Source organism: Terrapene carolina, unplaced genomic scaffold (assembly GCF_002925995.2).
Source record: "Terrapene carolina triunguis isolate 2854851 unplaced genomic scaffold, T_m_triunguis-2.0 Scaffold110, whole genome shotgun sequence".
Taxonomy (NCBI): Eukaryota; Metazoa; Chordata; order Testudines; family Emydidae; genus Terrapene; species Terrapene triunguis.
In genome coordinates, this window is record NW_020664461.1 from 5930808 (window position 1) to 5956188 (window position 25381).

The 25381-nt window shown below is 42.1% G+C and overlaps 1 protein-coding gene across 1 annotated transcript in view; it reads right to left on the reverse strand.

Moving 5' to 3' along the window:
* Positions 1-20245, reverse strand: part of PTPRF (protein tyrosine phosphatase receptor type F) — a 397824-nt gene extending 377579 nt beyond the window's left edge. The window contains exon 1 of the mRNA XM_026651946.2: positions 20173-20245. The gene's annotated coding sequence lies outside the window, so the exon portion shown is untranslated. The remainder of the gene's footprint in view (positions 1-20172) is intronic.
* Between the last annotated feature and the right edge of the window lie 5136 nt (positions 20246-25381).

The following is a 25381-nucleotide window of genomic DNA, read 5'->3' on the forward strand; positions in this document are numbered from 1 at the left end:
TTCTGAAAAATCAGCCTATGATATTTATACATTAAGTGGTAGGGTTGCCAAATTTCTAATCACACAAAGCCAAACACCCCTGTCCTACCCCCTGCCCTGCCCCTTCTCTGAGGCCCTGCCCATGCCCCAACCCTTCTCCAAGGCCCCGCCGCCGCTTGCTCCATCCTCCCTCCCTCCTCCCCACTCTCACTAGGCTGGGGCAGGGGGTTGGGGTGCAGGAGGGGGTATGAGCTCTGAACTGGGGATAAGGGGTTTGGGGTGAAGAAGAGGGCTCTGGGATGGGGCAGGGGTGCGGGAGGGGGTGAGGACTCTGGCTGGGGGTGAGGGCTCTGGGGTGGGTCTGGGGCTGAGGGGTTTGGGGTACGGGAGGGGACTGCGGGCTGGGACAGGGGTTGAGGTGCAGGAGGGGGAGCGGTGTTCCAGCAGTGCTTACTGCGGCTCCGGGGAAGCAGCTGCCAGGTCCCTGTGGCCTCTAGGCGCATGGGCAGCAAGGGAGGCCCGCGTGCTACCTTCGCGCCCTATTGGTCGTGGTTTCCGGCCAATGAGAGCTGCGGAGCCAGCACTGGGGGCAGGGGCAGCACGCAGAGCCTCCCAGTCCCTGGCCATCCCAGCACCTAGGGGCCCCAGGGACCTGGCGGCCGCTTCCAGGGGCAGCGCAGAGCCAGGGCAGGTAGGGAGCCTGCCTTAGCCCCGAGCCCCCGCTGCGCTGCCAATCAGACTTTTAATGGCCCGGTCGGCACTGCCGACCAGAGCCGCCAGGGTCCCTTTTCAACCGGGCGTCCCAGTCGAAAACTGGACGCCTGGCAACCCTATTAAGTGGTAGGAGAAGAGGGTCTTCAAATCAATTATTAGCAGCAGCAGTTTGCTGGCCACTGAAAGGGTGGCTAATAAGAATGCTATGGTGCTGCTTCCTGCAGCCTGCCTCGGTTGTTACGACGTTACCTAGCATTTCTTCCGAAAACACGTTTTTTCCACAATGCTTAAAATGAGTGAGTCACTTACTTTCACTATTTTTTGAATTTGAGCCATTTTATTTTTACATACATTAAAAAATACAGGAACATGCATGTGCCTTAAACAAAGCAACCACATTATTATTACCTATCCCCTCTGCTCTTTTCTGTCTGTCACCCTACACCATTAAATCAAGTCTAAATTCAAATTATAAGCTTTTTGGTGCAGGGATTTTCTATGCCTTTTGTGAGATGCCTAGCACAGCTCTGGAAACCATATAATACAAAAGGCAACAAAAACAGGCTTTGATACCAAAATAGGAAAACCCAGATGATATGTAGCTGGGCTATGTAAATGCTCTGCTTCTATCTGTGCAGTTTTACATGATTAAAAAAATGTATTTTAAACTGGAGAGAATACAATTAAAAATTATTATTGAAGTATATGCACACATGCTTCCTAACAACATCCACTAAATAGCAACAGACACCAGGCTATGCCTGAATAAATGGGGACAGTACCCATCCCCTCAAATATAGGCTGCAGATTATTCAACCATATTAGTACTCAAACCCTTCAAATCTACAACAGGTTTGTTTATAACTTCCAGGTATTTATGGATACCCCTAAATCCAGAGAGCTTTCCAATCTGATTAGGACAGTAGATCTTCACCTGCTGTTTGCAAATACTAACTACCAAGCATAGTGCTTTACTATGAAATGTTTGCAGCACTGGGCGCGCACTTAAAACAAACTCTTCGGAGTAAGGGACTTGCCCCTGCATTGCATCCAGCACATTGTTGTGCCTACAAAAATAATAAGAAGAAATAAACAAACAAGCGTCTCAGTCCCATAGGAAAATACTGACTGCCCAAACTCTACTCACCAAGAGGAAGCCAAGACTGTATCTAGAAGGGAAATAAGAGATCTGCTCCCACATCATTTATGGACTGTGGATTTTACCCTTCAGTCTGAATTTCAATGGAAGGCCAGTGTACAAATGTAATGGGAGTTCTCGATTCAGGAAATCAGCGTCTGTGGCAGAATGTGTATCAGTGCTGGGATGTCATTACCAGGTGAGTTTAATTATTGCTTTTACAGCAATAAGGAAATGGCTGCAAGGAGACAAGACATCACAGGGCAATGCAGATTGTTTTAACAACTGTAAATACTTCACCATCTGCAGAGTCATCTGATTTAAACAGCAACCCCAAAAAATATTCATTATTCCATTCTTCCCTTTCCAAACCATATCTATATATCTACACAAGTACTTACATTGACACTAACACACATGGTATCCACATGCCTATGTATGCTGAACATATATTAAACCATGCATGTAAAGAAATACAGCAAAAGAAATCTGCACAGAAAGGTTCTCTTATGGGTACAACGTGTAGCATATACGTGAGTAAGCATACACAGTACTTCAACTGACATATAGTTCTATCTGAACTGTAAACAATATCACACCCAGGAAAGTAAATCTACTGTACTCCTTTCACTTTAAGGTGAATAGAAGCCAACTGTTTTCATATGGATACACCATCTGTAAGGAAAATAAATCTTAGTGTCCAGTAGAAGAGTTGAAACCTACATGGAATTTAGGACAAAACAAATTAAAATTCAGATACTCAACTATTCAAAGGACTCGGGCAGACATGAAGCTTTCAGATTAACAAGTCCATCAGATAACAGATGCAGCTGCTAATGTCGGCTCTTATGCCAAGGAACGGAGGTGGCTTTGGAATCAGCACTGGAGAGCTCTAGGGCAGTGCTTGCACTAGAAATCTGAAATGTGGCCATAAGGGTCGGATTTTTCAAAAGCTCTCAAAACTGACCTAACTCTGGGAGCTTTACCACTGCCTTCAATGGGAGCTGAGGGAGGCCAACACAGAATGCTTTTGAAAGGCTTACCATAACGCCACAATCAAAACAGAACAACTGACCCATTTTACACGGCTTTTCAAGAAACCTTGGCACAAGCCACCAGACTGAGGTAGCAAGTGCTCGGTCCTCGGAGGAGGTATAGCAAGCAGAGAGAGCTTCCAAACACCCATCCAGTGAATCTAGGAACAAGGTAAGGGAGCGAGCCATGTGCGGCCCTCCCAGGACAGAATAAAAGGCAGACCTCTCATTTCAGGCCTTGAAAATTAGGATGCAATGGATGTTGAGGAGGCCCAAAACAGAAAGAAAATAAGAGATGAGTTACAGAGGAACCACTTTTAACCCCTCAACATTTTTTAGCTTTTCCATGGGGGTTCAGGCTTCTAAATCACTTTGATGCTGTTGAAAATTTTACACATCTATAATTTGTTACTAACTCCAGTGCAAACAAACACAAACATGCACAAAGTGACATTTTTTCAGAACAGTAAAAGTCACCTCTCCATTTCACTACCAAATTTCTATTTTTTTTTTTAAATGGGAAAAGTTTCTCTTTCTGCCATTCTTCTTACTCTCAAAACTGCTTAAACTATTTTGATCTCTGTTTAAAAAATACATAAATGGAAAAATTCAGCCTTCAACACTCCACAAATATTTGGTAGCTGAAAAAAAGGTGCTTACACTAGAAAGAGTTATGCAACCTTGACTATTGTGGTCATTGCCAATTTTACACAGAGCATGTGTATGCACATGTGTATGTATATATAATACATATACACACTAAGTTAATAAATTTAATCCCATTGCTTCCAGTGCCACTGGCATAAAGAAAATGCTTTAACCCTGTCTGGGTACTGCAGAGCATCTCTAAAGGGACAGTGAAGAGAACTTGTTTCTTTACCTGAAAGCAGCTATAATTAGGAAGTGATGGATGTCACTAGTAAAAATGAGTGACACTTCTCTGGAGCTCTCTCATCTGTAACTGTGCTGTTTTCAGATAAAGTAACCCTTTCTGTCAGATGATGTCAGGAACATCTACAGCCAATCAGTCACTCTCCTATTGAGGAAAAAATGTAACATACTTGTCATAACATCTATAGACTGGTTTTACCAGCCCTTCCTTCCTAGCACGTTTCGTCAGTTAGACTTCTTGATTCAGACAGTGCCGATGGGTAGTACTCTCTGGGCAAGTTAAAACATCCAAAAAAACCCTATCCAATGTTCCTTCTTTCACACACCCTGTACCAATGTTCCCTCCTATTTTTTACATCTATGGGCAGAATGAATTTTGTTATGTGCACCAATATGGAGGTGATGTGTGGTGGGGGTGGGGCAGAGGGATTTGGGGTGTGTGGGGGGAGGGCTCTGGTTGGGGGTGCATGCTCTGGAGCGGGGATGAGGGGCTTGGGGTGCAGGAGGGGGCTCAGGATTGGGTCAGACGGCTCCAGCTAGGGGTGAGGGTTCTGGGGTGCGGCCGGGGATGAGGGGTTCATGGTGTGGGATGGGGCTCAGGACTGGGGCAGAGGGTTGGAGTGGGGGGGGGGCCTGAGGGCTCCGGCAATGATGGATTTGGGGTGCAGGCTGCCCCGGGGCTGCGGCGGGGAGAGAGGACTCCCCCAGCCCTCTCTTGCCGCAACAGCCCGGGACCAGGAGAAAGCGCCTCTCCCCGGGCCCCCGCGCTGCCACAGCAAGGCACCTCTCCCCCAGCCACAGCGCTGCCGCGGCCAGGGGAGAGGTGCTTCTCCCCACCTGCGCGGCCCTTGATAGCCTGCTGCAAACATGTGCAGCTTAGAGGGAACTTAGCTCACTACCAATAGCACATCCCTGGACACAGCAGACAAAAGTATTTGCCATTTGGCAGTAATTATGCTAAAGCAAAAAATCAAGAGGAAATCTTTTTCCTTGGCCCTGTGTGGTGGATGACAAAGTGGAACACTGCTAGGAAACACTTGCAAAGAAAATGTGGAAGATTATAAACAAGAATCAATTTATAGTTCAGTGAGATACCCAAAAGAGGATTTAAACTCTTACCCCCTTAATTTTAAGGCTTTTAAAATATTATAAAGTGGAAAGGAATATATTATATAATGCAATTAACCTTGACTACACAGATGGTCTCCAGTCTCTAAACCACCATATAAATACCATCTCTCTGGATGCATAGCACTATGCTCCAATGGACAAGCAGGGTCAGCTCCCTAATCACTAACTGAAGAAATTAGACCCTGCAGACTGCTAATGGCTATCAAGGAAATTAATCTTAAATCAGCCACACCTCTGAATGAGGTGGCCTCATTAATTTAATGGAACTGCTTGAAAAAGGGCATCTATATGATTAACAAAATGGGGAAAGATGGGCAAGAAAGACAATTCGTCTTTCAGAGTAAGGAGTCTGGTCCTTTGTCAAGCAGCCTAGCTACATTTTTAAGTGATTAAATCAGACCTTGAAAGACACATTAGTCTAAATTCTTCTATATTCTAAATCAGCAATTCCACTTAATTGTTGATCTAGTTCATGAAACAGTGACTTCCTTTCATAAGGCAAAGCTTAAATCTCTATGACCTCCTTATGAAATTTCACAGAGCCAACAATCAAACTTTCTAGGTTTCATTCCATAGGATTCATTCTTGATCTTTAAGCACAGTCTATGAATATTAATACTTAACCATTGCATGTTATGGATTGTATATAACTAACAAGTTCATGACTATTTCTTTGGCAGGGATATTTTGAAGAATCAGATATTGGAAGTCACTGATCACATGCTTTCTTAGTAGTTTATAGCAACAGAAGATGATGAGCCACTCTGATCAGACACACGTTTTACCCTAAACTACAAAGCAAGGATCGCCATCTAATATTCAGTACAGTACAATGCAGGTTTGTGTAATTTCATTTGTATAAAAATATTACAGAGTGTTTCACTGGCCATTATAGGGTACACATGCAACTGTAATTTAACAAGGAGGTTAAATGATAGTATGGTAAGTAGCACATGTTGATTTACTCAGGGAATAAAGGAGAGCACATTGACAAAATAAACAGAGGACTATAATAGGAGACTGTACAGTACTTAAGGGTCAAATATTCTTTTGCAAAATATGCACCATCAGTTCTTCAGGAGTATATCCTGTTCTAAAGGATATCTGGAGTATTTTTTTTTAGAAACAGAGTCATGTCTGCAGCAGAACTGGTATGTTTCTGCAGCACAGCAGGATGGGTAGGATCTGGGAAGGCTATGTAGGGATGTATACATGGGAGCTGAGCTGAGCAAGGACTCTGTGCACCTCCTCAGTAGGGACTTCTGGGTAGGACAGACTGCAAGAAGAGTAAGTCTGATGGATCTGTGGCTATGCACAACTATCAGCCATTTCCCCCATGGAGAGAAAGTTCAGGTGGAATGGGGGCTACTCCAGCTCTGAAGCTGGAACATAAAAGCCAGTCACAGCTGTCTCGTCTCCTCAGAAATTCCTCCATGGGATCCCCAGCACACCAGCCTGCTGCACAGCCCATAGACTAAGGAGAGTAATTTGGGGTAGAATGTTAAGTTTCCAAAATTTGTATCTACAAGTCAACATCTCGTTATTTCCCAACACTGTACATTTTTGTTTAGTGGATTAATAATTTAGATTAATGTTAGCACACAAAGGCCCCAATCAGGATCTGGGCCCCCTTTGATCTGTGCTCTGTATAAACAGTGCCTTTCAAAAAATATGAACAGATTACATCTTCACATACAAGGGCTCATAGGACACGACAGGAGGAGGAGAAAGACCTGGCTGTATTAAGTTGATCAAAGGACAATTATTAGCCACCAGTGTGATGCAGCCCTGAGAGAGAGAGGCAAATGCGATCCTAGGATGTATCAGGTGAGGCATCTGCAGCAGAAATAGGGAAGTATTTACTGCCATAGCATAACGCACCGGTAAAACCTCATCTAGAATACTGGGTACAGTTATGGTTGTAACAGATACGGCAATTCCTTGCAAGACCTTATTGAAAAACTGTATGATCATGGGGAACTTCAGTCTGAGTGACATATGCTGCCAGTACTCAAATATCCTTGGAATTTTTAAACATTATAGATGACAATTTCCTAATTCAGAAAGTGTTGCAGCCAACACAGGGGAATTCTTTATTAGACCTTGACTTAACAGATAAAAAGGAACTGATCACAGAGCTAAAAAAAATAAAGGTATCTTAGATATAAGTGATCATAACTTGATCACACTTATAATGTGTGAGCAGAATAAAGTCTAGACCAGTGATATATATTTGCTTTAAATAGGGCCAATTTCACAAAGCTAAAACAAATATGAACCAAATCAGCCAGGAGGAAGAATTTAAACAGAAAAATGTGAATGATAATTGGAAATCATTTAAGAACACCTTACAAGATGCCCAAAAAGCCACAATCCCACAACTGAGGAAGAAAGCCATGCCGATTCAAAAACCGATCTTGGGGGGAAGTGAAGGCAGCCATACAAAAAATAATAATGTAACAAATGGAAGGAAAATGGAAGTTGGTAGAAATGCAGAAAGCTAACGTGCCAACTTTTAAAAAGGGTAAACGGGATGACCCAGGTAAATATAGGTCTGGCAGTTTAACATCAGACCCAGGCAAGATAATGGACCGGCTGATATGGGAGTCAATTAATAAAGAACTGAAGGAGGGTAATGTAATTAATGCAAATCAACATGGGTTTATGGAAAACAGATCCTGTCAAACTAACTTGATATCTTTTTTATGAGATTACAACTTTGATAAGGAAATAGTGTTGACGTCATATACTTAGACTTGTGTAAGGCATTTCATTCGGTACCACATGGCATTTTGTTTAAAAAACTAGAATGATATAAAATTAACATGGCATATATTAAATGGATTAAAAACTGGCTGACAGGACTCAAAATGTAATTGTAAATGAGGGATTGTCACTGAGATGGTGCGTTTCCAGTTGAGTCCTGCAGGGATCAGTTCTGGGCCCTATGCTATTTAATATTTTTATCAATGACCTGGAAGAAAACATAAAATGGTCATGGATAAAGTGTGCAGATGACACAAAAACTGGGGGAATAATGAAGATGACATGTTAAAGATCCAGAGCAATCTGGACTGCTTGGTAAACTGGGCACAAACATGCAGCTAAGGTAAATGTATACAGCTAGGAACAAAAAAATGTAAGCCGTACTTACAGGATGGGGGACTTTGTCCTGAGAAGCAGTGACTCTGAAAACGATTTGAGGGTTGTGATGGATAATCAGCTGAACATGACTAAGGCTAAGATTCTGTCATGGTTATTTTTAGTAAAAGTCATGGACAGGTAACGGGCAATAAACAAAAATTAACGGAAGCTGTGATCTGTCTGTGACTTTTGCTGCTGCGGCTCCGTGGTTTCCCCCACCACCGTGGTGGCTGGGAGCTGTGGGGTTCCCCCTTTGCCCATGGCGGCTGGGAGCTGCAGGGTGACCATATCTCCCAAATAGAAAATGGGACACCCCCAGCCGCTTGCCCGAAGCGTCTCCCTCCCCCCACGCGAGACTGCCGTCCATTGCTGGAACCCTCAGGAATCTGTCACCTGTTGCCAGAACTTTGCAGGGGGCTCCCGGTCGCTGGAACCCTGCCAGGGCCCCACTGGCTGTCAGCTCCAGAGTCCGCAGCCCCTGGGACTGAAGCAGAGAATGTCGGGAGGCCCCTGCAAGCCTTAAACATGAGCTCCCACCGTGATGCTGTGGCCAAAAGAGCTAATGGATCCTGGGATGCATAAACAGGGGACTCTTGTGTAGAAGTAGAGAGGCTATTTTACTTCTAGACTGATCACTGGTGAGACAGCTGGAGGAATGCTGGGTACAGTTCTGGTGCCCACAATTCAAATAGGATGTTGATAAATTGGAGAAGGTTTAGAGAAGAGCCATGAGAATGATTAAAGGATTAGAAAACCTGCTTTATAGTAATAGACTCAAAGAGCTCAATCTACTTAGCTTAACAAAGAGACTATAATCAAGTTACCTCTTAACCTTTTAAGTATCTACATGGAAATAAATATTTAATACTGGGCTCTTCAATCTAGCAGAGACAGGTCTAACATGATCCAATGGCTGGAAGTTGAAGCTAGACAAATTCAGAGTAGAAATAAGGCTTTAATTTATAATGGAGAGAGTAATTAACCATTGGAACAATTTACCAAGGGTCATGGTGGATTCTTCATCACAGACAATTTTTAACTCAAAATTGGATGTTTTTCTACAATATATATGATCTAGGAATTATTTTGGGGAAGTTCTCTGGCCCGTGTTATACAGGAGGTCAGACTAGATGGTCAAAGTGATTCCTTTCTAGTCTTGGAATCTATAAATTAAGTTTAGTATCTTTGGGGTCCATTGTATTAATTTAATGGTTTATGTATTTTTGTGGGGAGGGGAGGTGTGAGTCATGGTGGTTCAAAGGACTATACTGAACAATGTGCTAGACAAAAAATGGACTCTTGGAACAAAACGTGTTAAGTGGTTTTAATTTACTATATATTCATATTTAAACAGTATGACAGGGAAATATTTAGTTATATTTACATATATTTTTGTCCTAACAGCAAAATGACTGGCCACGTATTATTATTTTCATAGAATCATAGAATATCAGGTTGGAAGGGAACTCAGGAGGTCATCTAGTCCACCCCCTGCTCAAAGCAGGACCAATTCCCAACTAAATCATCCCAGCCAGGGCTTTGTCAAGACTGACCTTAAAAACCTCTAAGGAAGGAGATTCCGCCACCTCCCTAGGTAACCCATTCCAGTGCTTCACCACCCTCCTAGTGAAAAAGTTTTTGTGTGATTTAGATAATGGCATGGAGAATACGCTTATAAAGTTTGCGGACGATACCAAGCTGGGAGAAGTTGCAAGTGCTTTGGAGGATAGGATTAAAAATCAAAATGGTGTGGACAAAATGGAGAAATGGTCTGAAGTAAATAGGATGAAATTCAATAGGGACAAATGCAAAGTACTCCTCAGGAAGGTACAATCAATTGCACCTACAAAATGGGAAATAACTGCCTAGGAAGGAGTACTGTGGAAAGGGATCTGGGTCTCATACTGGATCACAAGATAAGTGAGAGTCAACAGTATAACAGTTGTAAGAAAAAACAAACATCGTTCTGGGATGTGTTAGAAGGAATGTTGTAAGCAAGACACGAGAAGTAATTCTTCTGCTCTACTCCACGCTGATAAGGCCTCAGCTGGAGTACTGTGTCCAGTTCTGGGCACCACATTTCAGGGAAGATATGGACAAACTGGAGAAAGTACAGAGGAGAGCAACAAAAATAATTAAAGATCTAGAAAACATGACCTATGAGGGAAGACTGAAAAACATGGGTTTGTTTAGTCTGGAGAAGAGAAGATGGGGAGGGGACATAATAACAATTTTCAAGTGCACACAAGATTGTTACAAGGAAGAGGATGAAAAAACTCTGAGGATAGGACAAGAAGCAATGGGCTTAAATTGCAGCAAGGGAGGTTTAGGTTGGACATTAGGAAAAACTTCCTAACTGTCAGGGTAGATAAGCACTGGAACAAATTGCCTATGGCGGATGCGGAATCTCTGTCACAAGAGGTTTTTAAGAACAGGTTAGACCAGTGGCTCTCAGCCCGCAGTCCTCTTGCAGCTCAATCAGCGCACAGCTGCGGCTCATGTGACATCCTCAGGGTCATACAGGTAGTATATATAGTGTGTGGATGCGGCCAACATAACACAGAGAACTGCATACGTAGCCCACAATGGTAAATAGATTAAGAACCACTGGGTTAGACAAACACCTGTCGGGAATGGTCCAATTATTACTTAGTCCTGCCTGGACTGCAGGGGCCTAGACTAGATCACCTATTGAGGTCCCTTCCAGTCCTACACTTCTATGACTGTTCCAGTATTACAAGACAATACTGTAACAATCTACGCCAAAATATGAATCTGTATGAGGATATTTACCTCTAGGATAGTTACTAACAGTCATACCCTTGCCTCACAAAGTACTGAAGTCTACTTTCAGTGCAGTTAATTTTTAGAAGGCATTAAAAACAAGCTTGGTTTCCTACATCACTATACCGAAAGATTTTTCTTCAACCCATGCACATCTTAACTGTTCATGTGTCAGGTATTACTGTCAATAAGACCTTTCCTGCTGCCTGTCTCTAATGAAAAACTGTTCATAATTTAAACAGTCCTTTAACTATGATCTTTGTGCTCTAATGGCTAGATAACACAGGCGTCAGAAGGACTGCCAAAGACCCCTCCACACCCCAAATGGCCCGATCCTCCCAGAGCCCTAGCCCTACCCCCCAGTCCCACCCCACACACATTCTCCTTACCTTTCTCTCCCTGCTAACCAACCCAAAGCCCTCAGGTAGCAGGTCCCCGGCACCAATAGGACCCCCCACTGCAGTTTTGGTATCTGACAGGTAAGGACCCAGCAACCGTCAATGCAAAGCAGGACCCACGTGCCGGCCAACCAGGCCAGGTCATGGCTCGCTCCCTCCCAGCCAGGTGGGAGGGGGCAGGGCGGGAGAACAGTGGCCCGAAAACCTTTGTAAAAGTAGGGGAGAGGGGCAAGGCCAAAGTGGTGGAGAATTAATACTTAAATATCCCAGAGTGTGTGTATGTTTCTTTTGTTAAAATGGGGGGGGCGCGCGCGGGGGGAAGAGAGAGGCCATTTCTGGCACTGGTGGTAGATACATAAAAGAAGAACACAGAACAAAGCCAGATCCAATGAAATACCAGTAATTTTCTACTCTTCCTGTTCCAGTTTACTACTGTAAAAATTCAGATGCTGTTTGGATTGGGTCAGAAGAGTCTGCTAACCACGTAACTGTTCAACTACTGTATAGCAAACCCAATTATTTCAGGCAGCTTTAGGTCTCCACAGTCTTGCTTAAGAATGTAATGTGATACACATCCACCCTGCGTGGAACTTTTTATCCAGAAACTCTACAGCTAGATGCCACTATCTGCACAAATATTCCCAGCTGTTGTCACCAAATGACACTAAAGAACCTGGAATGGCAACTTATGGGCCATTCCTCCCTACCACAAAAAATACCCAGATACTTTTTAACTACACAGTCCTTTTTCATTTGAAACCCCGTCCCACATTATTCCAATACTAACATCTGAGTCAGTCTGGCAGTAGTTAACCAAACCTCAAGATTGCCCTGATACCGGATAGAACATAACCAATTTAATTAGCATTAAACTTATCCTCAAAGGAGAGCGTGGCACCAAAACTCCTTATATGCATAGACATGTATATCTTGTATTTTTAAATGAGTTCAGCGTTTGTCTCGGGTTTAAAAGCATGCACACACTGGGGCAGCTATTCAAACCCATTGCTTCAGAGTGCTAGCAATTGCGGACTGTGTGTTATGACAAAGTTAAATTGTCAGTTATGATGATTCTACAATCTCCTTTATTATATAACCTTCAGGTAACAAAAATAATTAGTAGATACTATGACAAAACAAAAGCCACCAACATATTGCCTAGGGAGATTGTGGAATCTCCACCATTGGAGAATTTTAAAAGCAGGTTAGACAAGCACCTGTCAGGGATGATCTAGATAATACATAGTCCTGCCATGGGTGCAGGGGACTGGACTAGACTAGATGACCTCTCGAGCTCCCTTCCAGTCCTGTGATTCTATGAAATGTACTGATGAAACAAAAGGAAAGTTTAAAGAACCAGAGGGCTACTGCTTATGTTCAGTTTTGCAAATGTGATTACATTTTGCACCATCTTCAGCTGCCTGTTAATATTGTTTTCTAAGATATTCAGTTTTGCAAAGAAATCCCCAATGTAGGATAAGTAAGCATGCAGCTTCAGCCAAAGATGAACTTCACCATCAGTACACACTAGTCTAAATTTGCATCTTTAAAACACACACACAACTAATGGTAACTCCAACAGCTAACCCCTTGAGGCATCAATATACTCAAGGACTCCAAAGTTGACTCATTTGTTAGGTAAAATGAACTGTAACATGTCTTAAGTCCAAAGGGCCTTACACAGTGATATGCAGGAATGTTGGGATAGGCCCACAAGGTCAGTCAATGTTCTGTGATGTTATTCACTAGTTTTCATCTGATAGTGAACCAGAAGGTCCTGTTCATTATATTAGAGACACCAGGTAAGTGAGATAATATCTTTTATTGGACCAACATTGTCTCTCTAATATCCTGGGACCAACACAGTTACAACAACACTGCAAACAACTGTTCATTATATAGCAGACAAAAGTATCCAGAACTTTACTATTTTCAACTAAGTATAAGATGCTCTGGCCAATAAAACATGTTAGTGGTATATATAATTGAGTCACTCTGAATGGATTATATTTTGTAACAGTGTGATCTCGGTATATAAATATGAAAGAATTAGAAGATGACATCAATTATCATTATTACTGTTTTGTAATTTGGGATTAGAATATTGGTTGCAAAGAGAAAGCTCAATTTAAAGTACGTGTTCCAAATTAACTTGGAACCATCCAAACTGCTATGGTGGCAGTTTCAGTGTTAAAAAAACAAAAATAAAAAGCACCCCCACACCCTCAAATCTCGGCCAAGGGATGCATATTTCTAAAGAAAATTCTTGTAAACTGCACTTTTAAAATAGTTTGGACTGAGCAGCTTTTCACTTCAGGGAGTTTATTAACTTCATGACAACAATATTAAAAAGCAAACTTTGCGTATTATGTTAAATTCCTGAAAGAACACTAATACAATGATTTGTGATTAAAACAATTCGTAGAGCATGCTTCAGGAAGTAACGCAGTTAGCAAATTTTACAAAACAATCTGAATTCTGCTAATCTAGGTTACAGTTTATCTTTAGGGTCTCTTGTAAAATCATTCCTTTCTGACTTAGATCCAGCCTGATGTGACTGAAAAGGTAACTCTCAAAACTCTCTCCTTTTCTTTTTTACTCCCATTCTTCTGAATAGCAGGAAGAGGGCCGGGGAGTGGGGGTTAGGGCTTGTTTGTGTTGGGGGTTTTATTCATACAACTCAGATTGATTTTACTAAGGAAATTATTTTAAAGAACCCCCCCCCCCAAGTTAAACTATGACCTAGATCAGTAAGAACCTGACCAATTTAACTGCTAAAACAAAAAAGTTACTTTAAAAGATTTTACTGTATGTCACTCAAACCTCACTTTCAGCTATATACTGCATGGACAAGACTTGCCTGTCTTAAATTATTATTTTTCTTAGATTAGCAGAAAAGCTAGGCTCTTATTAGGAACCATGGAATGACTTAACTACTCAAGGCCAGCTGAAAACTTTCAGAACTGTGTTTCCGAATTGTATATATAGCATACAAGTGCTATGAAATCAGAAACACTTGAGATTCATCTAAACTGATGCTTCTCTGAATAACAATAACATCAAGTCTGAATAACCAATGCAAATTTAGACAGAGCAAAGACTGTCAGTCATTAACACAGTGCACTGATTCAGCATATCACCACTTAGCTAGCCCTCCTTGAAGGGCACTGACAATCTTCTATACACTCTCCTTTAGGTAGTCAGAGAATGCTCATGTCTATGGGATCACGCGTAATCAGATAATTATGGAATGTTCTCTCATATGTTACAGAAATTTCCCATAATTCTCATGATTTCTGGGCTCGACTCCTTGCTCACACAGTATAATCCCCAGCACAGTCACTGATGTTTCCTCTTGTCAGACAGGTTTTATCCACTTTGCTGATGTGCTTGGGGCTATTATGCTGAAAAATCAAAAGAGTGCCAATTAAACACCTACTGAGGGTAATCCATGGTGGATAAGATTTGGCTGTACTTTTTCAGCATTAACTGCCCCTCAGTTTTACATTTCCCAACCTGCTTGAGAGGTAGACTCAAACTCTAACAATGCTTAACAATAGTGTGCAAACATGTGCAAGTGTTCCTCACCCACTCTGTTGAATAATCCAGCACGTGCTGGACCCAAAACTTGTCATCTGTAAGCAAAACAAGTATTCCAATCATACTTGCCAACAACTTCCCTGTGTCATATTTTCCCTTTGAAGCACAAGGACTTTGGCACCCACTTTCCCATTCATACCACCTTCAGCTAACACTATTTCTGACCTGCCTTGCACATGCCACTTCCCTATACTCTCTCTGATATCAATGGCCATTTGAACATTATCTGTTCTTGGCAGAGTATACCCTAAAATACTTAGATCCTGAAAGTTTTTGCTCTCTTCCAGTTTTGTCGTTAGACTTCATTTCCCCTCACTCTGTCCAGGACCATGCCAGCAGCATTTGGGAGACACCGGGACCAAATGGCATTCACCCAAGAGTTCTGAAATAACTCAAATATAAAATTGGTGAACTATTAACTATGGTTTGTAACCTGTCCTTTAAATCAGCTTCTGTACCCAATGACTGGAAGATAGCTAATGTAACGCCAATATTTAAAAAGGGCTCTAGAGGTGATCCCAGCAATTACAGACCGGTAAGTCTAACGTCAGTACCGGGCAAATTGGTTGAAACAATAGTAAAGAATAAAATTGTCAGACGCATAGAAGAACAAATTGTTGGGCAAAAGTCAACATGGTTTCTGTAAAGGGAAATCATGTCTTACTAATCTATTAGAGTTCTTTGAAGGGGTCAACAAACATGTCGACAAGGGGGATCCAGTGGACATAGTGTACTTAGATTCCAGAAAGTCTTTGACAAGGTCCCTCACCACAGGCTCTTATGTAAATTAAGTTGTCATGGGATAAGAGGGAAGATCCTTTCATGGATTGAGAACTGGTTAAAAGACAGGGAACAAAGGGTAGGAATAAATGGTAAATTTTCAGAATGGAGAGGGGTAACTAGTGGTGTTCCCCAAGGGTCAATCCTAGGACCAATCCTATTCAACTTATTCATAAATGATCTGGATAAACCAGTAAACATTAGGTGGCAAAGTTTGCAGATGATACTAAACTGCTCAAGATAGTTAAAACCAAAGCAGACTGTGAAGAACTTTAAAAAGCTCTCACAAAACTAAGTGATTGGGCAACAACATGGCAAATGAAATTTAATGTGGATAAATGTGAAGTAATGCACATTGGAAAAAATAACCCCAACTATACATACAATAATATGGGGGCTAATTTAGCTACAACTAATCAGGAAAGAGATCTTGGAGTCATCGTGGATAGTTCTCTGAAGATGTCCATGCAGTGTGCAGCAGCAGTCAAAAAAGCAAACAGGATGTTAGGAATAATTAAAAAAAGAGATAGAGAATAAGACGGAGAATATCTTATTGCCCTTATATAAATCCATGGTACGCCCACATCTTGAATACTGCCTACAGATGTGGTCTCGTCATCTCAAAGGGCAACTAAAATGATTAGGGGTTTGGAACGGGTCCCATATGAGGAGAGATCACAGAGGCTAGGACTTTTCAGCTTGGAAAATAGGAGACTAAGGGGGGATATGATAGAGGTCTATAAAATCATGAGTGATGTGGAGAAAGTGAATAAGGAAAAGTTATTTACTTGTTCCCATAATATAAGATCTAGGGGCCACCAAATGAAATTAATGGGCAGCAGGTTTAAAACAAATAAAAGGAGGTTCTTCTTCACACAGCGCACAGTCAACCTGTGGAACTCCTTGCCTGAGGAGGTTGTGAAGGCTAGGACTATAACAGGGTTTAAAAGAGATCTAGATAAATTCTTGGAGGTTAAGTCCATGAATGGCTATTAGCCAGGATGGGTAAGGAATGGTGTCCCTAGCCTCTGTTTGTCAGTGGATGGAGATGGATGGCAGGAGAGAGATCACTTGATCATTGCCTGTTAGGTCCACTCCCTCTGGGGCACCTGGCATTGTCCACTGTCAGCAGAAAGGATACTGATCTAGATGGACCTTTGGTCTGACCAAGTATGGCCGTTCCTATGTTCTTTCAAGAATACTTCACACAACAAGATCTTCCTCCTCTAAGTCTTTGCTTAGGTATCATGACCAATTTCCTGGTTTACAGACATCCTAATTGTTTCAAACAACAGCATCCTATTTAATGAGCTTTAGCTTCCTTTCTGCATCCTCCTCCCCCAAATACCAGCTGAGTAATGTATAGCCTAATTGACTGTTAAGGTCAATGGCCAACACTTTAATCTTATTTAGTATATTCTCAGACAGTTCCATGAGTCATTATAATTTTTATTCTTACTGACAGGAAGCATTATAATATATGGGGGGGAAATAACAGAAAATGTGGAAATGGCAGAGGTGCTTAACTTCTTTGTTTTGGTTTCCACCAAGAAGGTTGGTGGTGATTGGATGTAGAACAGTGAATGCCCCTGAAAATGAGGTAGGATCAGAGGCTAAAATATGAAAAGAACAAGTTAAAAATTACCTAGACAAATTAGATGTCTTCAAGTCACCAGGGCCTGATGAAATGCATCCTAGAATACACAAGGAGCTGACTGAGGAGATATCTTTGAAAAGTCACAGAAGACGGGAGAGATTCCAGAAGACTGGAAAAGGGCAAATGTAGTGCCCATCTATAAAAAAGGAAATAAGGACAACCCGGGGAATTACAGACCAGTCAGCTTAACTTCTGTACCCGGAAAGATAATGGAGCAAATAATTAAGCAATCAATTTGCAAACATCTAGAAGATAATAAGGTGATAAGTAACAGTCAGCATGGATTTGTCAAGAACAAATTGAGTCAAACAACCTGATAGCTTTCTTTGACAGGGTAACAAGCCTTGTGGATGGCGGGGAAACGGTAGACATGGTATATCTTGACTTTAGTAAAGCTTTTGATACTGTCTCACATGACCTTCTCATAAACAAACTAAGGAAATGCAACCTAGATAGAGCTACTATAAGGTGGGTGCATAACTGGTTGGAAAATCGTTCCCAGAGAGTAGTTATCAGTGGTTCACAGTCATGCTGGAAGGGTATAACGAGTGGGGTCCCGCAGGGATCAGTTCTGGGTCTGGTTCTGTTCAATATCTTCATCAATTATTTAGATAATGGCATAGAGAGTGCACTTATAAAGTTTGCGGATATCAAGCTGGGAGGGGTTGCAAGTGCTTTGGAGGATAGGATTATAATTCAAAATGATCTGGACAAACTGGAGAAATGGTCTGAAGTAAATAGGATGAAATTCAATAAGGACAAATGCGAAGTACTTCATTTAGGAAGATACAATCAGTTGTACATACACAAAATGGGAAATGACTGCCTAGGAAGGAGTACTGTGGAAAGGGATCTGGGGGGTCATGGTGGACCTCAAGGTAAATATGAGTCAACAGTGTAACACTGTTGCAAAACAAGCAAACATCATTCTGGGATGTATTAGCAGGAGTGTTGAAAGTAAGACACGAGAAATAATTCTTCTGCTCTACTCTGTGCTGATTAGGCCTCAACTGGAATATTGTGTTCAGTTCTGGGCACCACATTTCAGGAAAGATGTGGACAAATTGGAGAAAGTCCAGAGAAGAGCAACAAAAATGATTAAAGGTCTAGAACACATGACCTATGAGGGAAGACTGAAAAAACTGGGTTTGTTTAGTCTGGAAAAGAGAAGACTGAGAAGGGACATGATAACAGTTTTTTAGTACATAAAAGGTTGTTACAAGGAGGAGGGAGAAGAATTGTTCTTCTTAACCTCTGGGGATAGGACAAGAAGCAATAGGCTTAAATTACAACAAAGGAGGTTTAGGTTGGACATTAGGAAAAACTTCCTAACTGTCAGGGTGTTTAGCACTGGAATAAATTGCCCAGGGAGATTGTGGAATCTCTGTCATTGGAGATTTTTAAGAGCAGGTTGGACAAACACCCGTCAGGGATAGTCTAGATAATACTTAGTCCTGCCATGAGTGCAGGGGACTGGACTAGATGACCTCTCGAGCTCCCTTCCTGTCCTATGATTTATGTTGATAAACAGCATAAATAGTGTGAAATGTGTGTATTTTACAGAGTGCTAAATTAGAAAGATGGCATGAAATATTCCCTTTTCCATTATCAGGGGGTAGCCGTGTTAGTCTGTATCTACAAAAACAACAAGGAGTCTGGTGGCACCTTAAAGACTAACAGATTTATTTGGGCATAAGCTTTCAGGAGGTAAAAACCTCACTTCTTCAGATGCATAGAGTGAAAGTTACAGATGCAGGCATTATATACTGACACATGGAGAGCAGGGAGTTACTTCGCAAGTGGAGAACCAGTGTTGACAGGGCCAATTCAATCAGGGTGGATGTAGTCCACTCCCAATAATAGATGAGGAGGTGTCAATTCCAGGAGAGGAAAAGCTGCTTCTGTAATGAGCCAGCCACTCCCAGTCCCTATTCAAGCCCAGATTAATGGTGTTAAATTTCCATGTTATCACATGTAATCCTGTTGCTTATTTTAATAGACAATAAAATATTAAACTGTAGGATTCTGCTGATGCCTCCACAAGAACATTTCTAATACAATAAATGTCATGCTTTAAATACCAACTTGTTACAGTGAAGGAAAAACTTGAGGGGAACCTACCCAAAACTTCTCTACTTTAAAAAAAAGACATGTTCCAGGCTGCTATTCGTGATGCTTGATTTTACAATCTGAGCTCAATGTGCACAAATATTGCAGGGTTTCTGATATACTTGCTTGAAAAGCAACACCATCACTAATCAGACACCGAAATTTCACTTGTGGGAGAATTTAGGAATGCAAAACTCAACATTCTAGGAGGACTGGAATGACCTTTGAAAAATGATGTAAGTAAAGCAGTAATAAATGTATATAAATGTGAGTGAGAAATTCTACACCTGCCCAGACATGAATTCAGGGCTCCACATTGATGACAACGCCCAAGATAGGCCAGGAAGCAGCATGCTCTGCATTGCTTTAGGTGATAGATATGGCATCAGCTGACACAGGGTAAAGCTGAACACTAACCTCAAGTCTAGGCAGGTAGATAAAAGAGGAATTAACTTGCAAAAATGTTTTTTAGCTTATCTATAGAAAGTCAACATGTTAAGGATTTAACATCATAAACCGTTCTGATGATATTTTTAGAAAGGCATTTCAGCTCCTTTCTAACAACACTTTAAAAGGACATTAAAACCCTAGCCATATTTTTCATAGGGTCTTTCTCCAGCCCCAGTGGCCAAGATTACTTCTAGTAAAGCTTAGAAGAGGAAAAAACACAAAAGCAGGTATGTGGGCAAGGCAAAAGGTGAAAGGCAAAATCGCATTTCAATTTCTGGCTATGCTACAAACTTCTTGTCTCACCTTAATCTCACCGTACCTCAGTTCCCAGTCTGTAAAATGGAAATAATAATGCTTCCCTACCTCACAGAGATGTTCTGAGGATAAATCCATAAATGCCTGGGAGCCGCTCAAATACTAGAGTGACAGTGGCCATAAAAGTTCCTAGAAAAATAAAAGATATAAAAATAAATCTCCTACATAAGCATAGCAGCAAAGGAATTCGCAGAATGAAAGGGTTAGAACCTCACATTGTGGCATAAATCCCCCACCAGGGCCAAGTCTGTGTATCTGGCGTGGGATGGGGGGTGACAGATTCCCATCCAGCCACCATGAAAACTGTGAGGGAAGGGGACAATTACCTATGGATCCACCAGCCCCATGCTCAGTTCAGCACTGCCCCAACCTCATAACGCATAGTGATGGGGCAGAGTGCCCCAGTGGAACTGGGCTCCATGATCCTCAGTGGTTGCAGATCCAATATATGGATTCCCCAGATCTACATCCTACAAGAACATCATCAGTTCTGCTATGTTTGGGCCAGTCCGAGCTTGAATTAGCTGTTAACTGTTAGTTAAAACAAGGCAAATGAGTACATCTATTAAAAAGGGGGAAATATTTAACATTAAACAAATTAAAAAAGACTCTGCAAAAAGCTAACATATTTCCTGAAGAGCTTTGGCACCAGTTTGAAGACTGAACCAGGGCTTTGGAGCTGTGCTCCGGCTCCGCTCCAGCTCCAGGCAAAAACCTTCCACTCCACTGCTCCGGAGCTGCTCCGGGCTCCGGCTCCAAAGCCCTGGACTGAACAGTATTCTCCTTAAACCTGGATATTAATCATTTCTTATTTTCTGTTAAGCACAGACTGTATGCCAAGTGCTGAGCAAGACAAAAATAATGTACATTCACTCTGCAAGATTAGAATGCAATCCCCTAACTAATGCCTCTGCTTTGTAAGAAATTACGCTTAAATAGGCTTAAAAAATGTATACATTGTGTAATATTACAGTACACATATATATACACAGATGCACTTGCGCACATGCGCACACAGTCTGAGTTCACTGTTATGACATTCAGATTGTGTTCACATTCCTAACCTAAACCCTGATGTTTAGAGGTTTCAATACCACCCTAAATATATTTTATATCATTCACAGGATTTAGACCTGTTATAATCTAGTGGGTGAAATATGCCTTAAAAAACCCTTGAAGTACCAATGTGATGACGGATTCCATACTGGCCCTTTTCACCCCCTCCTTCATCAGCTAGTCCTTGTTGCAAGTGTGGCAGTCACATCAGAATGGAAGCTTTCCAACAATATTTCAGTCAGTAAGTGGCTTGTTAAATGCTGGGATGTATTATCTATGGAGAAGGATACTTAAGCTGTTTATCTTGAGACATGACTACCCGTCGGGCTCAACGGGTAGTGATCAATGGCTCCATGTCTAGTTGGCAGCCGGTATCAAGCGGAGTGCCCCAAGGGTCGGTCCTGGGGCTTGTTTTGTTCAATATCTTCATTAATGATCTGGAGGATGGCGTGGACTGCACGCTCAGCAAGTTTGCAGATGACACTAAACTGGGAGGAGTGGTAGATACGCCGGAGGATAGGAATAGCATACAGAGGGACCTAGACAAATTAGAGGATTGGGCCAAAAGAAATCTGAAGAGGTTCAACAAGGACAAGTGCAGAGTCCTGCACTTAGGATGGAAGAATCCCATGCACTGCTACAGACTAGGGACTGAGTGGCTAGGCAGCAATTCTGCAGAAAAGGACCTAGGGGTTACAGTGGATGAGAAGCTGGATATGAGTCAACAGTGTGTCCTTGTTGCCAAGAAGGCTAACGGCATTTTGGGCTGTATAAGTAGGGGGATTGCCAGCAGATCGAGGGACGTGATCATTCCCCTCTATTCAACACTGGTGAGACCTCATCTGGAGTACTGTGTCCAGTTTTGGGCCCCACACTACAAGAAGGATGTGGAAAAATTGGAAAGAGTCCAGCGGAGGGCAATAAAAATTATTAGGGGGCTGGAGCACATGACTTATGAGGAGAGGCTGAGGGAACTGGGATTGTTTAGTCTGCAGAAGAAAAGAGTGAGGGGGGATTTGGTAGCTGCTTTCAACTACCTGAAAGGGGGTTCCAAAGAGGATGGATCTAGATTGTTCTCAGTGATACCTGATGACAGAACAAGGAGTAATGGTCTCAAGTTGCAGTGCGGGAGGTTTAGGTTGGATATTAGGGAAAACTTTTTCACTAGGAGGGTGGTGAAGCACTGGAATGGGTTACCTAGGGAGGTGGTGGAATTTCCTTCCTTAGAGGTGTTTAAGGTCAGACTTGACAAAGTCCTGACTGGGATGATTTAGTTGGGGATTGGCCCTGCTTTGAGCAGGGGGTTGGACTAGATGACCTCCTGAGGTCCCTTCCAACCCTGATATTCTATGGTTCTATGAACCCTTTATTAAACCTATAGAAAACGCCTGAAATTTATGTAAGCCAGCAATTCATATTAAGTATCAGAGGGGTAGCCGTGTTAGTCTGGATCTGTAAAAAGCAACAGAGAGTCCTGTGGCACCTATAAGACTAACAGATGTATTGGAGCATAAGCTTTTGTGGGTGAATACCCACTTCATCAGACACAAGTGACTGTCAGCCACGAAAGCTTATGCTCCAATACATCTGTTAGTCTTATAGGTTCCACAGGACTCTCTGTTGCTTTTTACAATTCATATTGATTTCCCATGTTTCTAGTATCAATTTCTAATGCAAACTATGATATTGCTTTTTATATTTTTTTAATTTATTCTCTGGACACCCTATGTAATTTGCTATAACCCCAACATATATAATTGTAGTCTCCTATTGTATACCTGTACTTATTTACGCATTGAAATTTCTTTTTTAGACACTTAAATACGTACTGTATTTATACAACGGGGCAGTTCAAATCAGAAACTCTCCTACACAATGGCTTTTCTCTCCATACTACCATAAAGAAAGGAAATGTGCTACCAAAACACCCTTCTGTTTTGAAAATATTAGGACAGAGACAAACGGAGGAACAAGGAAATTCAAGGTTAAAGTTGGAACTGACTCTCAGTCATGCCCAGATTTTGCAGCAGACAATTTCAGGCCACTGAAAAACTCAACTACAGTAAGATCAGTCAAAGCTGTATGCTCACATTAGCTCTGAATGTTTTTGGTTTTGTTAATTTGAGTCACAAACCTAATATTATGTAATCTGTCAGCTGCGAATGTTGGACTCTGATTCAGTTTTGGATGGTGTATCCAGATTGACAGAGAGTAAATATTTTCAGCTTTACACAGAGACTAGTAAAAACACTGCACATTTACTAGTTAGGTTTAAATATTAACAAGAAGTTTAACCAGCAGTGATGATTTTTCCATGCAATACACTGCATCCTCTATGATGTAGACTCAGGACATAGGCGCCAAAATTCTCAGGGCACCGGTGGGTCCTCGCGTGCCCCCCCCCCCGCCCCGACTCCATCCCTGCCTCGCTCCCATTCCAACCCCTTCCCCAAAGTCCCTGCCCCAACTCTGCCCCCTCCCTGCCCCTATTGGAGCCCTTCGCCAAATCCCTGCCCCGGCCCCGCCTCCTCCCGAGCACACCGCGTTCCCGCTCCTCCCCCCTCCCACAGCTTGTTACACCGTGAATTGTTTCGCGGCAGCAAGCGATGGGAGCTAGGGGGAGAAGTGGGGAAGGCGCGCTCAGGGGAGGAGGCGGACGTGAGCTGGGGCGGGGAGCAGCCGGTGGATGCAGAGCACCCACCAATTTTTTTACCGTGGGTGCTCCAGACGAGGAGCACCCACGGAGCCGGCGCCTATGGCTCAGGGCATTAGAATCTACAATGATTGGGGAGATATTATATTGACACAAATTTTATACCATGGAGAATGGCAGTATAAAGTTCTCCACAAAGATGAGGGGACCACACACATTCTATCCTTGGCCTCTCTGCTATGACTTCCACAGCAAGAAAGGCTCCATATACAAACCTTCTCAACCAGAAGGAAGAGAGGTAGCATGCATCACATATGGGATCAATAACATCATTTGATATGGTGAAAGCAGAGACATGGATCTGCCAGGCATTAAAATACACCCAAACTGTTCCAAACCCAAGAGGCACCCCTCTATGCAAATAACCAATGGAGATTTATGATATGCAGACATGACAACTACCATCTTGTACAACTCCTAGAAATAAACTAGATACCCTTCGAAGCATGAGCCTCTACAATTGAGCAGAAGAGCCAGGCTTTCTTGCTGGGGGTTGCAACAGACTCTCATTCTCTGTGGGTTGGGCACAGAGGGGGACACAGAACGCACTGAAGCAGGGTGGATAAAAATCAATGATTTTTTAAAAATAAAAATAAAAATAATCGGGTATTTTTTATTTAATTTGGATTTTTTTGATAAAATGCTTTTTGAGGGAAAAACCTATCTAAAGATAGTTTTAATTAAGATACATTATTTAGGTTAATCTTTCTATCTACCCAATGGTATGATTGAGAACCCACACTTCATTAACATGGTTCAGTCATTAAGACCAGGATACAGTCCACCCAACAGAGCAGGTGTCGCAGGCAAACTGCTGGATAAAGTGCATGAAAGAGAAATTGAGCAGTGTGCAAAAAGTCCAGAGGGTAAAATTGTTAACCTGAGTCTTGATGGGTGGAGCAACGTCCACAATGATCCTGTTGTATGTGCTTGTGTGACAACAGAAGAAGGGAATGTCTTCCTTACAGAAACAATCGATACATCAGGAAATGCACACACAGCAGAATACTTACAAGAAGTAGCAGTAAAAGCTATAACAAACTGTGAAAAAAAATTCAAATGTCTAGTACGCAGCTTGGTCACAGACAATGCTGCAAATGTATCCAAGGTGAGAAGAAATTATTTAGAAGAGAATCCCAAGCTAATAACATACAGTTGCAGTGCTCATTTGATGCACCTCCTAGCCAAAGACTTCAGTGTTCCAGAAATAAAGGCTAATGTTGTTGAAATTGCAAAATACTTCCGTAACAGCCACTTTGCAGCAGCTGCTCTGAAAAAAGTGGGAGGAACTGAACGAACTCTCCCACAAGACATGCGATGGAACTCAGTAGTGGACTATTTTGAGCACTATATCAAGAACTGGCCTAATCTGATGACAGTTTGTGAACAAAATCGTGAAAAAATAGATGGCACTGTCACAGCCAAAGTTCTCAACACTGGGCTTAAGAGAAATGTTGAACACATGCTGAGTACCCTGAAGGTTATTTC